Here is a 15,665-nt window from a genome sequence, read left to right as displayed (position 1 = left end):
AATCTAAAATGATGTTTTAAATCTCACATTTGTGTATCGTAGAGAAGCGGCGATAGGACAGTGGGTAGGACTTCGACTTCACTTTCGGGGGGCCGAGTTCGAATCCCAACAGGCACTTACTTTTCTAAGTTATGTCAGTTTCAAGCAATTTAAATCGCACTTGCTTCAACGGTGAAGGAAACATTGTGAGGAAACCTGCATACAGGCTCACTACAGAGCACGGGTCTCCTTCCACAATGAGAAGGGGCTAGGGCCGTAGTCCGCCACGCTGGCCCTATGCGGATTGGTGGACTCGAAATACCTTATAAATTACACTATACAGTTTCTCCTGCTTTTCGCGGACTATAGCAAATTAAGCTTAATTTTCATAATACTCTATGGTGTAATTTATATTTTTTTCAATCTCTATACTCCACAACAATCGAAACAAACGAGAGAATTATTATTATCCGCTGCCTATTAAAGTCCCACTGCTGAACATAGGCCTCCCTCATACGAAAAAGGGTTTCAGAGTATCGACCCACCACGCTGCTCTATGGCGGGCTTTAATGACTTTTATCAAAAATTAGTGACCAGGAACGATAACTTAACGTACTCTCCGAAGAAATTGATGGTGTCCAACCCCCGTGGGTTATCAATTTCCTAACTCCAGGCTTCTACTGAAGATTATTTAACAGAAAAAACCCAAGACTGAAAGAATCTATTATTACTTTCACCAAGGGTTGTCTGTAAGAGATTGCTTTTGCAATAAGGCCGCCTTTGCACACAACTGTATATACTTTTTTTTATTTTTTTTTTTTTTTTTTAATTCTTTGTAATTTTACTTATTTTTTTTTTTGTTTCCTTGTATTGTTTCTAAGTTTGTGCAATAAAGTATTCTAAAAAAAAAAAAAAAAGACTGCGTGATCAGTTGAACATGCCACTGGACCCACGAGGCAAAGTAGCGCCAGCTTCCATCTAAATTGGAATCTATCCATTTCGATTTTTGAAAATGCTGTAGGAAATGTTAGTCTTCCGCATAAAAAGTTCTATATATCCAGGATGCAATTTCGCAAAGATCGGTTTAGCCGTGCATCGGAAACAGAAGCTATATAAATCAAATCCGCCGGGAACGATACCTTCCTGCTTTACCGGGATAAAATGTAACCTAAGTACCTATATCCAAAAATTTCATCAAGATCGGTGCAGTTTTTTTTTTACTACTACAGTACACACATCGCCATCTAGCCCCAAAGTAAGCGTAGCTTGTGGTATAAGATAATAATATACATAAATACTTATAATATACATAAACTCCCAGTCAGTGAAAAACTTTCATATTCATCACTAAAACGTTTTTCCAGCTGTGGGAATCGAACCTACAGCCTTGGACTCAGAAAGCAGGGTCGCAGCAACCTGTGTCAATCGGCCGTCAGAACATAGGTAAAAAATTAACAAAGAAATAATCAGACATACTTTAAGATTATCCATGCCTTCTTTTTGCATCCAATTGTTAAAATATTCCTTGTTCTACATAAATAGGTCACTAAACTCTTGTTAAAGAGGGAGTAAGATATAAGAAATTTTCATAAAATTTCCTTTCGATTAAAGCCTTAACTTCATTAAAGCCGTTAAAAGCCTAATCTTCATTTGCATCCGAGAAAAATACTCTCGGCGCTATTATGAATTCGGGACACGTCCGAGGCGGTATTATCTTACACGAAACAATGGGTTTTCTTAATACACTCTTACTCTATTGTTGTCCGCTAATTTTGTATTTGACCTATATTATGTAGAATGAAAATACTTTTGTTCCTTGGTATTGGATACCAGGGTATTTTTTAAGTAGCATGCCTACTTATAGACCCCTAGGCCATATTCCGGGCCGGATAGATCGGTAATAGCGCATCGGGTAGGAGCTCGACTTTACTTTCGGGGGGCCGAGTTCGAATCCCAGCACGCACCCACAAGTTATAGCCGTTTTAAGTAAAAATAATATACATAATGGGTCGATGTGATGATGAAACTTTTTATAGAGCAATTAAATTGTCTATCAAGTACGTTATTTAAGCAGTAACATGAATTTCGAAAACTGCACGGATTATCTCATTTGAAAATGGCGTAATGCAGCCGCCATATTGAATTTTTTAAAACATCTAATACCAGTATCACTTGAGATGAGAATTCTAACGGTAACCAACTAATTATGTTTGGGGAATTGGAATTTTACTATCTATTACTACATAATAGAGAAACTCACATTCTTATATAAGACTTTATTTGACGGCCTCCCTGGCGCAACGTTGAGCGCTTTGCATTTAAGTAGGAGGTCCCGGATTAGATTTCTGGCAGGGGCAATTTCACCAAAGCCACCAGAGTGGCAGGCTTGGGCCGTGGCTAGTTACCACCCTACCGACAAAGACGTGCATCTAAACGATTTAGTGTTCCGGTGCGATATCGCGTGGAAATAGATTAGGGGTATGACCACCATACTCCCTAACAGTTTAGCCCGCTACAATCGTAGACTGCACCATCACTTACCACCAGATAAGATTGCAGTCAAGGGCTAACAAAAATAAAAGAATGTAGGGATTTTCCCTGGATCCCTGTGACTCGTATAATGATTTCTGGACCTTTAGTTGGGGGTCTACCAAAGCTGCGCTTACCGATACGCAATCGATATTCCAACACCTTGGGACTCCAGTATCCATTAGTTTTCCGAGCTAAGCAAATCGTCCATTGCCTTTTCAGATTATTTTCTCTGTCTCTTTACTGCACCACTATAAATTGGCATACCAAAAGCGGACGAGCTTTGTGTTTCGTTGGATTATGTGGGTAACGCTTTATATATTTTTATACGGATCTCCTCATTTCTGATACAATAAATAGATAACGGGAAATCATATACGCAAAGGGAAAACGGAATAATTATTACAATACCCCGACCGATTGGCGCAGTTTGCAGCGACCCTGCTTTCTGAGTCCAAGGTCGTGGGTTCGATTCCCACTACTGGAAAATGTTTGTGTGATGAACATGAATGTTTTTCAGTGTCTGGGTGTTTATAGGTATATTCTAAGTATTTATGTATATTATTCATAAAAATATTCATCAGTCATCTTAGTACCCATAACACAAGCTACACTTACTTTTGGGCTCGATGGCGATGTGTGTATTGTCGTAGTATATTTATTTATTTTAATATTTCTTCCAATAAACGAAAATCGTTAAAAGAGTAATCTACTGAGTTTCTTGCTGGCTCTCCTCGGTGCAATCTGCCTTCCGTAACGGTGGTAGAGTCACTACAAACAGACTGACTGATCGTTTCAAAAGTGCTTAAAATAAATTCATTTTGAATTTTGTTTGAATTTAATAAGTACAACAAAATACTGCACCAGTCCAAAATTGCTACTTTGAATTTTGATTAATAAAACAAAAATTGTGTAAATAAAGTAATAACATCTGAGGAGGATCAGACAAGGATTTACAGCCGGTCTGTACCCGGCCGCCTCATAAATCTAATGAGATGTCACTCCACAAACCCTTTTTACCGCAACGAAAATATTGGCCGGGAAATAAAATTCGTGACAATACAGGAATCTGCTTAAACTCGCTCAGATACCAATTGCGCTTACATTAAAAGTACGTTACAATGAGAAATTAAAATTAATTTAACATCTACGCTTAACGAAGTTAAAATAATGACGGTGTATAGTCAGTAGAAAATTTAATTTATGTACATAAAATATAAATATTTGAAGTAGAAATGCAGTTTACGTTTACAGCCGAGTTCGAATCCCAAACCTGTTACTTTTCTAAATTATGTGCGTTTTAGTAATTCAAACATACACACTTGCTTCAACGGTGAAGGAAAACATCGTGAGGAAACCTGCATGCCTCAGAGTTCTCTCAAAGGTGTTTGGAGTCCACCAATCCACACTGGGCCAGCGTGGTGGACTACAACCTTAATCCCTTCACATTGTGGGAGGAGACCCGTGCTCTGTAGAGTGCCGGTAATGGGTCGATGTGATGATGATGATAAAAAACCAATATTTTTGTACTACGTAGTCATATTGCGTAACATACCATTTCTTCACCTTTGAGGCAAGTGACATTTTAATTGGTTAAAACGCACATAACTCACAAAAGTTAGAGGCGCGTGCTGGGATTCGAACTCTGTCCCCCCGAGAGTGAAGTCGACGTTCTAACCTCGTATTCAGCTTATTTTTGAATAATTGTGGAAATTGCCAAATTGTGGAATAGCCTTCCCTCTGAAATTCGCAATATCAAATCCCTACCCATCTTCAAAAGCAGATTGTTTAAGTATTACCTAGCAGATTGTGTTTATGAGTAGGTAGTATAAGTACGAAAGATTGTATTACTATGAGGTACATACATTTGTTTATTATATGTATATATGTTTATTTTATTATATATTTATTTTATTAATTCTTATATGTGTATGTTATATAGTATATAGTATATATATTTTTTTTTTCTCTTGCCTGTGTATGTTTCATTGTTTGCACTGTCCCTCTTGTTTTCTATTATTACTTTCACCAAGGGTTGTCTGTAAGAGATTGCTTTTGCAATAAGGCCGCCTTTGCACACAACGGTATTTAACTTTTTTTTTATTATTATTATTTTTTTTTTATTGTTTTTAATTTTACTTATTTTTTTTTTTGTTTTCTTGTGTGTTTCTTGTATTGTTTCTAAGTTTGTGCAAAGAGTATTCTAAATAAATAAAATACATTTTTTTATACGGAACTATAATGAATTAACAAATACAGGTAAAAATCGATATCGCAAAGTACATTAAGTACTTAACTTCCTGCCACCTTTCCAAGTACATAAATCCCGAGTCAGAGTGAATTCTAAAATTTTAAAGCCTTTCTAGTGTTCCAGGACACTTTAAGACCTAAATTACCTAGCACGGACTCTGTAGGTGTTACTAGAAATTTATTGCTCTCTAGTACTTATCAAAACGGCTCTTTGGTTAAGAAGGTGGACTGATATACGAAAGGTTATAGGTTCTTAATACTTTGTTGGATTATTGACGTCGAAAATTAACAAGCTTTAATGATAAAGATATAATAATATTAATACCCTACTTTCAACTTGGAGTGCATTATTCTACTAGTCAAGACCCTTTATTTGATAATCATATTGAGGACGTTGTGAAAAAAACCTAATTCGCCATTTTGTGTTGGTGGCCTTGGATTTGAAATTTGTCATTGAGTATAGTATTCTACTAGTCAAGTCCTTTTATTTGATACACATGTTGAAAAATATGTAATTAGCCTTTAGGACGGCGGTCAAATTAGACACATTTCCATATCTGTCTTTCATGTCGGTCTATGGCAACTTATTTCCCGAACGGATGAACCGATTTTGATTTTGTTTTATTTTGTTTGAAAGGTGAATTAGTCGGGAGTGTTTAATGAAAATCAAATCAAAAATACTTAATATACCTAGTAGACGATTGTTAATAATTTAGTTTCATGCATTTAAACTATGATAAAAAATAGTTGGTTTAGTTAGTTATATCAGTTTTATAGCGACTATACCGCCATCTAGTTGGAAACAAAGGTCCATATTACATTGAGACACGTTTGAACAATAGTTTTATAATGTTTATCAATGTTTTTACCTATACTTGGAGGAATGCTTAAATGCACATAAAAAATTTCGGAACCGACAGAATTTGAACCTGTGACTCTCTGGCCGTGATTGTCAGAGTTGGTGTAGATAAAAACTAATAAAAATTATCTCCCTTGTAGTAAGAAACTCTCTGCTATTGTTGTATTATATTTGACCACGAATAACGAGGTCCTGTGTTTGATATCCGGGTAAGAACTCAATTCAATATCTAATAACTAATTTGAGTTTTCCTGTCAAGAAAGTCTTTAATATTTTCTTCACCCAAATAAATCTCAGAATTTCATTATTATAGCATTTTTATGTATGAATTCAATATTCATTTATTTCATATATTCTTAGGACTTTAAGCACTGAAACACTTGAAACGTCAAGTCTGTCTGTTAGTAGTTGATCCAGCACCGTAGCCTTTCCAAAGTATCGGATGGCAGGACACTCAAGAACTTCACTCTAATGACGTCACCGGGGAGTGTATGCGGTGGCGTCAGTATTACATGTGCTGTATTATCGCACTAGCTATTTTCAGCGCCTACTTCCGGTTTGTTTATCTCCTGTTATACGAAGTCTCTGCGACCGCATTGGTATAGTAGTGAGCGTTACCACTTGCATGCCACTTGCACTGAGCAAATCTTTTTCATTTCTTCTACAGTATATATTTATTTAATTAATTTACATGTTGTACACATAGCAACTACAGAATACAAATATGTAAAAACTTCACAAATTATAATGCATTTAATCTCTATGCTTAAGGAAGTTAAAATCATTTGCAAGGCATGCCAGTAACACGTCCAGGCAGCCGATGTATTGTAGAAAATATTTATTTGTTGCTTTTTGGTTGTTTAACAAAGTCGGGTGAATTTTTAATTTGTCTAAGTTATAATTAATAAATTTAAACTGTTCTTATAGATCTTGATATGATAAAAATGAGACCAGTTCTTTATTTGAAGTCGGTAAAACAAACTTTAACAGCGGTATTTTTTGAAGTTACACCGTCATAAAAACCGACACCCTGATGTTAGCTAGGTTTGACAGTGTACACTTTCAATTGTCAAAGTCTGCGAGCTCGTTCCGGGGATATAGTTGATGCAAAAAGTGGACATAAACAGTCGACTTACAAGAAATGGTCATAAATTAGTGTCACCTGCATATCGTCTGCGTAAGGTACAGGGGTCATTTGTGGGATTGAGTATACGCTTTTATAATATGATTCCTAAGGTGATTTTGGACCTGCCAATGCACAAGTTTAAAGAATTTGTTAAAACATATTTATTACAGCGAGGTTACTATACAATTGATGAATTTTTTAATGACAAGGTTGCTTGGAAGCATCTGGCTCCGCTTTCAGCTCTCACAAGATAGAAAAATGAATGTTAAAATGCAAAATGTAAATTGTTGATGTTGGAAAAGAGCAACTGCTGAGTTTCTTGCCGGCTTCTTCTCGGTAGAATCTGCCTTCCGAACCGGTGGTAGAATCACTTCAAACAGACAGACTTGACGTTTCAAAAGTGCTTATATTAGGCCTACTTGAAATAAATGAATTTTGAATTTTGAATTTGAATTTGAATTTTGAATTTGCAATCAATTGTACAAAAATCTCAAATTTTAATGTTGAGTAAAACTTGGTTGTCCGACAATAAGTCTATTAGTATTCCAAATTTAATTATGTTTATTATGTGTTTCAATCAATTTCTTTAATTATGAAGAAATATTTTGTGATATTTAAATAAACTTTATTTAACTAGAATAAAACAATAAAACTTTCAATGTATTAAATACCTTTTTTCTATTGTTAGTGTCGTTGCTTCTACAAACGTAGAATGTAGTAAAAGATAAAAAATTTGAAAAGATTTTTATCTTGTTACGCCAAAGAAGTATAACTTCTAACGCGTGCACATACTCACCTTTTTTTTTTTAAACGCGTTCGAAGTCGTTAGTAATGGCTAGTGTCTAAAAACTCTCCGGCTCGTGTCCTACAGTAGTAAACCCGCTCTAGTATGTCCTAGATTTATAACTTTTATAAGACACCCGGGACTGCCGTGTGCTGTCGCGGCTTATTGAAGCCATTTAGGTTTGAGAATTCATTGCTCGGCTGTATTTAGTTTTCTACGTTACTTTGTAGAAGTCCGTTATATACAACATTTAGTTTAAGTGTTTAGTTTCATCTATTCTGTGACGATAAAAGGACTTTGTTTTGAAAATTAAGCTTAATTTGCTCAACTCCGCGAAAAGCAGGAGTATCTGTATGGTGTAATTTGTTCAATCCTTACACTCCAACCAAAGAGATCTTCGGCAATTCTACGCACGTTTCGCTCCAAAACCGGAGCATCCGAGCAGCAAAATCAGGAGATGTTGACTTTACAATGAATAATTGTTAAAATATTAATAGTTGCTTTTGTTTTTGGCTTAAAGAAGGTCAAAGATTGATAATCAATTTTATTATTTAACACTGTACAAAGCGCATTGATAGGTTATTGATGAGCCTTTTTAAACTAAGCTACAATATCTAATTTCGCATAAGTTTTACTCGCTAGGTTCGGCTATCCCACCAGTTTCAGAGGTCGGATGCCGCTAATAACTCCACTCCCGTATGCCCGTCTCGTGTTCCGTGACAGCCGTAAATCCGCGCTAGTATGTCCTCGATTTATAAGACACCCGGGACAGTCGGGACAGCTTTACCGAGGTGGTCAGCTAGTTCGTTTGCGCCGTTTTAGTACTTCAGATATTCTCGTTTAGATTTATTAAGTTTAAATAATACACGGCTTGGTTTAAATAATCCGGAAATACCACGGACCCTAAAAACCACCGACCTTACCCACCATCTATAAGATACTTACATCCATTTTGACAAAAAAAAAAATAACGATGCATTTAAATGCAAATAATATTTTGGCCAATACTCAGAATAGATGTAAGCCCCAGTCTCGTGGTATAAAGGAACTTCTCATTATTGATACTGCTATTTGCCAGAAGGTTCGGCGAAACAGAAAAAATCTAACGGCTGCTTGGATTAAATACATGAAGGCCTATGATTCGGTGCCTCAATCGTGGCTCATGGAAGTCATTCGTATATTAACTCGTAACGTATGGTCTAACGTATATTAACGTGCATTTTTCTTTATTCTCTAAGCTGAGATTCTTCCAAATGCTTTCCCTCGTTGGCCGACGGTGCACAACTGATATGACTTTTCTACAGCAGCTCGTAAATGGTAACTTGGAGCTCCTGAACTTTTTCACACCTTTTCATTATCTGCTAAGAAAATATCTAGATTTGCTACTCTCAAAACTTTTTATGTGAACAGCGTGCTCTGTTGATGTTACAGATGTCGATAGATAACGCATCAAAAATGCCACCCATGTGCCTACTTGAATAAAGAAATATTTGATTTTGACTTTGGTTACTTAGCATAGGTGAAGGTTATGTGTGGATCGACCTATACTGAAATTCAAAGTAGCAACCTGTATAATATAGAGGTTGTTTGTTAACCAAAGTGATTGGTCGTAGTGGCAGCGCACACATTGGTTCGGGCGGTGTGCGCACCGCACGTCTGCCTAAAGCTCGGCTCAAAGTCTCACAAGACGGGTTTTAATTAATTAATAGTCTACGGTCGTATGTCTCATACTGTTCCAACTAAGATGTCCTTTCTGGTTCACTATACCGTCCCCATCTTACTTATGCTTTTACCATGGTCTAATGGTCTTTGATCGCTTTACAACGTATCATCATTTTACACATATACCGAACCACTATAGGACACCGGCCTTCTCTCACGTCGTAGCCTTGGCGAAATGCGTGAATAAATAAGTATGTATATAGTCTGTGCCAATAGCACCATAATAATGTTGAAGTTTATAATTCAAATGATTTATGGTCGAATTTCGACCAGTACGCGGCCACTAGTCCAAATTAATACATTATTCATCGTGAAGTCGCAGGCAGCAGCTAGTACAGAAATAAAACAATAAATAAAACATAATGTAATGAGAGTTGGCATCGTACATCTGTAGACATAGCGCAAATGAGATACATGTTCAGTTTAATTGGAAACCATATCAAATTACGTTGTATTCACGAATCAGACAGTAAAGAACTGTAATTTATTAATAGGTAAAACAACTCTCTTTGTTTATGGTTCAATACATTGCTACAGTTGATGAATTTCTTAATCACAAGTTTTGGTAGAATCTCCGTTCCAAACTGGCGGTAGGGACACTTCAGACAGATTGTATTGACGTTTCAAAAGGCTTACTTGCAATCAATGAGTTATGGCAATTTTAATTTGAATTGTTAAATTTGTTGTTGGGAAATATTCACTGATGAGTATATGGCAAGCTTCTTCTCGGTAGAATCCACCTTCTAAATTGGTGGAAGATACGAGTAGATATAAACAGACAAACGATGTGTTCAAAAAGTACTTATAAAGTACGAGGTAAACAGAATTATTTTGAAGTTTAGAACTAGCCGATTCGCCCAGTTGGCAGCGACCCTGCTTTCTGAGTCCAAAGCCGTGGGTTCGATTCCCACAACTGGACAATGTTTGTGTGATGAACATGAGTTTTTTTCAGTTTCTGGGTGTTTATCTATATTTATTAAGTATTTTTGTATATTATTCATAAAGTTATTCATCAGTTATCTTAGTACCCGTAACACAAGCTACGCTTACTTTGGGACTAGATGGCGATGTGTATATTGTCGTAGTACATTTATTTAGTATGTATAATTACTCTTCACGCTAAGTCTAATTGTTCGTTTGAACAGTGAGTCTGATTGTTTTGGGTATTTCAAATTATCCGCGGAAACTATTTGATTTCTTGAACCCCTGGTGTATATGTGTAGTAACTTATCAAATTAACAAAGTTAACTTGTTAACAGGATATGTTGACTTTAAAATGAATAATTTTTGAGTAATTATTTAAGAATTATTAATTACACTGTATGGTGTGTAATTCTCCTGCTTTTCGCGGAGTATAGCAAATTAAGCATAATTTTCATAATGTATCATGGAATTCCGCAAAGTAACGCCTGCTTCTATCCAATAATACTTAATATTATGGGGAAGAAAGATTTTTTTGGTTGTTTGTTTGTACCGAATGGTGCAAATTATTGCTGGCTAACCAGGTTGCTTCTTTAATAGTTTTAAATAACAATGTTAGATGTAACAAAAACGTTTGCAACCCTCGTAGCTTTAGTTTTAAGTTGACGAATTTAATTATCTCCATCAACTAACTTCTATGTCATATTTAATATGTAATGTACGCATCAAAAGTGCAATCTATGTGCCTATTTGAATAAAGAAATTGGACTTTGACATTGTCTTTGAAAAGGAAGGCGGGTGATGTCACGGGCAACAGCCAGATTTAAATAAATTTAGGACAGATATTTAAAATTTCTGGTTTTGGTCTCGACAGCTCTTGACCGCTTCGACAGCGAAATTAGGTCAAGCTGTATCTCTTCTTGTAGTGGTCAGAGCTTTATGCTTTTAAGTCTCATTATACTAGTATGTGAAATGAATATTAATTAAATTAAATTAGCTTAATCCTGACTCTTCTTGTTCTTATCCAAAATCAGACTTTTTAGGGTTCCGTACCCAAAGAGTAAAACGGTACGTGTATGCCCGTCTATTAGGCTATATCTTATGAACAGTGTTAATTAGACAGTTAAAATTTTATGACTGATTTCTTTTTCGACTGTGAGATGGTGATAACAAAATAAAAACCAAGTTTGTTGTGGGCTTTTTGTTAAACCAGGACGCGCTTGGAACCCTCCTAGCTGTAGTTTAAAGTTAACGAGGTTTAAGGTCTTCATGAATAAAACATTTTTGAATTTGAATTTCAAAAATAAACTATAAATTTCTCCTGCGAATTAAGCTTAATTTACATAAAATAATAATGCTTTTTCGCGGAGGCCGAGTTCGAATCCCAGCACACACCTTAACATTTCTAAGTTAGGTGTATTTGTTTTAAGCAATTAAAATATCACTTGCTTCGACGGTGAAGGAAAACATCGTGAGCAAACTTGCATGCGTGAGAGTTCTCCGTAATGTTCTCAAAGTAAATCTGCACTGGGATAAAGTGGTGGCCTACGGCCTTATCCACTCATTGTGGGAGGAACCCCCGCGTCCTGTAGTGGGCCGGTAATGGGTTTATATGATGGTGATGAATACTGCTTCTAGCGGTGTTATTAAGTCCGCAGGCTACGTAAGCAACATTATTAAAAATGGAAATCACCAAAATGCTTATTTGAATCATTAATGTGTAATTAAGTTGGCGGGCGAATGATTTCCAAAACGAGCCGCGCAAAATAGAGCAGCATAATTTTGAAAATAGTGACAACATTATTTATCATAAAATTGATGGGATGCGAAGATTTATTAAATTCCAGTAGTAACAGATGGGACAAAGGTAAAAGCCACGAAGTGAGACGATATTAACTAAGTAATCAAAAAGCTGATCATCATCCTCAAATACACATTACGGCCCACTACAAGAATCTCCCTCTCAGAATGAGAAAGGTGTAGGTTGTACTCCACCTCGCTGGTCCATGGAGAACAAGTGTGTGAAGCAAGAGATATATAATTGCTTAAATTAAAACCGCGCATAGCGCCGCCGCGCATCGAGTTAGAGTTGCGTGCCGGAGATCAAACTCGGTTCTCCGAAAGACAAACCGAGACTTACCCACTAGGCTGTCACTGCTTACTAAGCAATCACTGCTAAAAGTAATGCTCATAAAAATAATGAATTAGATTATTTAAATAATCATCAAATATTACACGTTACGGCACTAAAGACACCTAAACTAGAATAAAGATTTCCAATTCACTCTTGTGTCAATATATTTTATTAGTGTTTGATACAACTTGAACATGTCCTAAAAGCCAGTCTACACTTTTAGTTGATCTCCATGACACCAGGTCATTCATAAACTAGGGCGATTCTGTTTCGGCAGTAATACATTTTAATAGGTGAGGCTTAAACAGGCATTATACTAAATTACCCGCCGGTAATACTGTAATATTACCGCGGTAATAAATTACCGGACAGTTTTATCACGATGTTATATATTTCTTGCGGGTCAGTGACTTCATTAAAACATTGTTTCCATAACAATACGTTTCAGATTGCTTTATTAAAGCTGTTCGCTTTTAATAGGCAATAATAATATTATTATTAAAATCACAGACATTCAATGTTATTAATAAAGTCTTTTGGCCAAAAATATCAGATTTTAACACATTTTTATTATATTGTTATAATATTGATCATTAAATTTCACGACCGATTGGTGCAGTGGCCCGCGACGCTGCTGTCTGAATCCATGGCTGTGGATTCGATTCCTAAAACTGGAAAAGGTTTGTGTGATGAACAATGTTTTTCAGTGTCTGGGTGTTTATATGTATATTATAAGTATTTTATGTACATATGTCCTCTTAGTACCCATAACTCAAGCCACGTTTGCTTTGGGGCTAGATGGTTATCTGTGTATTGTCGTAGTATTTTTTTTTATATGTTTATAGAAGAAAAAATATGATTAAGTACAATTCTTTTGGGTAATGGTTTTTTTTATAAATGCTTGTTATAGGTGTTTGTTTGTTCGTTTGTCCTTCCTATATGTCTATATCTTATCAACTAGATTTTTAGCATAGTTTCTTGAAAGGACGGTGAGTTACTTTAGTTATTTTCTCTCACATGAATACAAATGGCTACAGCTATTTTATTCATCACGGTTAAGCACCACAATAAGGACCTATTCCTTTGTGAAGTCGGCTAAAAAACAGCGTCAAATTTTCGCTTTAATTTCCAAAATAAAGTATCACTCTGTCTTATTTAAGTTATTTAAAGCGAGAATACATTTTCTGCGGCATTAATTCAGTAGCTTAAGGTCGAAAGGTGGCCCGCGGGGATTTGCAGCAGCTGTAAGGGCTGATAACGGGCCCGGGTAATTACTGGACAAAATATGCTGATCGGGGGTCGCAGGTTGTTCTCGCTTTTAAATAAACTTCACGTTTTCTTAGTTTGACTACTGAGCCTTAACACTGTTTTGAGCTTCTTAAGGCTCCTTTTTATTTAACTCATTATGTACCATATAAACATAAAATAAAAACAGAAATATCGCTAAACCGCGATATCTGCCAGGCAACCTTTGAATTAGGAAAAAAGTAGAGGAGAACAAGAGAAAGAGAAGCTGCTGGTGATACAAATATTTAAAATACATAGGTACATTCGAATAACTACATACTAATACATTAACTAGTTTACAAAAATACATAAAAAAAAATCAGGTCGGGGTCAATCAAATATACAAAATTGAGCGATTAACATAAAATCTATATGTATAAAGGAGAAAGTGTGTATAGGCTCCGAAACGGCTGGACCGATTTCGATAATACTTTCAGGGAATCTCCGGATTGACCTGATTGAGTTTGGTGACGATCGGAGCACTCCTATTTTTGAACTGGCAAACTGTCAAATACAGCTTTTATTAAAAATTTAATAATGTAAGTTTATTGTTTAAGTAAAATAATGCAAAATCTAGCCCGGCGAAGCGGGCTGGGAACGCTAGTGTAATATAAAAGACACTCAGATCTAAAAAAAAAAAATAAAAAAAAAAAATTAATTAAAATCTGAAATTAAAAATTAATAGTCGAATGCAATTTAAACTCAACTTATTTAATGAAAAAATGAAATACACTAATATTAATATAAACACCTATAGATGCAATAGATATTTACGTGAGAGTTAAAACATGCTTTTCTTAGTCGTCGGCAATATAATGGGCCTTAACTGCTTTTTTGTAGTAGCAGAGCTTTTTGTGTCAGAGCTCGTCCGAGGAGATACTTTTGAAAGCGGTAGTAGCTGGACTTCACTTTCCGGGGTCTGAGTTCGACTCCCACCTCTAACTTTTCTAAGTTACGTGCGTTTTAAGTAATTAAAATATCACTTGCTTCAACGGTGAAGAAAACGTGAGGAAACCTGCATGCCTGAGACTTCCACATAATGTTCCCAAAGGTGTGTGGAGTCCAGAAATCCGCACTGGGCCAGCGTGGACTTCGGCCTTAACCCCTTCTCATTGTGGTAGGAGACCCGTGCTCTGTAGTGGGCCGGTGATGGGTTGATGTGATGAAGCAGAATTGTTGCGATTGACGCTGAAAAACATTCATGTTCATCACTTAATGGGAATCAAACCCACGGCCATGGAATCAGAAAGCAGGGTCACTGCCCACTGCGCCAACCGGCTGTCAATCTCAAAATCTCACCTGGTGGTAAGTGATGATTAAGTCTGCGATGGTAGCGGTCTAACCTGTTTGGTAGTACGGCGTATTAAACCCATATCCCTAAGTAGTTTCAACACGACATCGTACCGGAACAGTATATCGGTTAGCGGCACGACGTTGTCAGTGGGAAGGTAAACGGCCGTGGCCAAAGCGTCCTACCAGACCAGACCAGAATAAATTAAAAAATTATAAAAAAAAAAAAAAATATAAACAACAGATGAAAGATATATAAATTCCTAAATTGCCCTTGCCGGGTATCGAACCCGGGACCTTAAATTTGTAACCACAGGGGCTACCACTGCACCAGGGAGGTCGTCTAAGAACACAGACACACTTCCACATTTATAATACAGTTAGGATAATGCATCTAGATTACACTAAGTTTTCAAAGAATATACGTAACAAAGCAACGCGGAGATCTGAGAAACTAAAATAACAATATGCGAGAACTAATTCAAAGAAAGTGTAACAGAATTTCCCTTTTTAATTACTCAAATGTAAATTGTATGCGACGGGAAAAGGAGGGAGTCCCGTCAGTCAGCGAGAGTGGATGACTCAGCGACGTGGATAAAAAATTAGTCCGGGGAGACGAATTACACGAGTATACAAGGGATACCGGTCTGACAGCCTCTACGGTTTTACTATTTAGTGGCAGTAAACTCGTATATTCAGAGGCCTTCATTGCAATCCAAAAGGTTTTCTCTCAGTGGTTCAGTAGAGATCTGGGTGTTAGATCACACGCGTTACTAATTACAAC

The sequence above is a fragment of the Pararge aegeria genome, chromosome 25, assembly GCF_905163445.1.
Source record: "Pararge aegeria chromosome 25, ilParAegt1.1, whole genome shotgun sequence".
Lineage (NCBI taxonomy): Eukaryota > Metazoa > Arthropoda > Insecta > Lepidoptera > Nymphalidae > Pararge > Pararge aegeria.
This window is presented reverse-complemented; position numbering follows the sequence as displayed.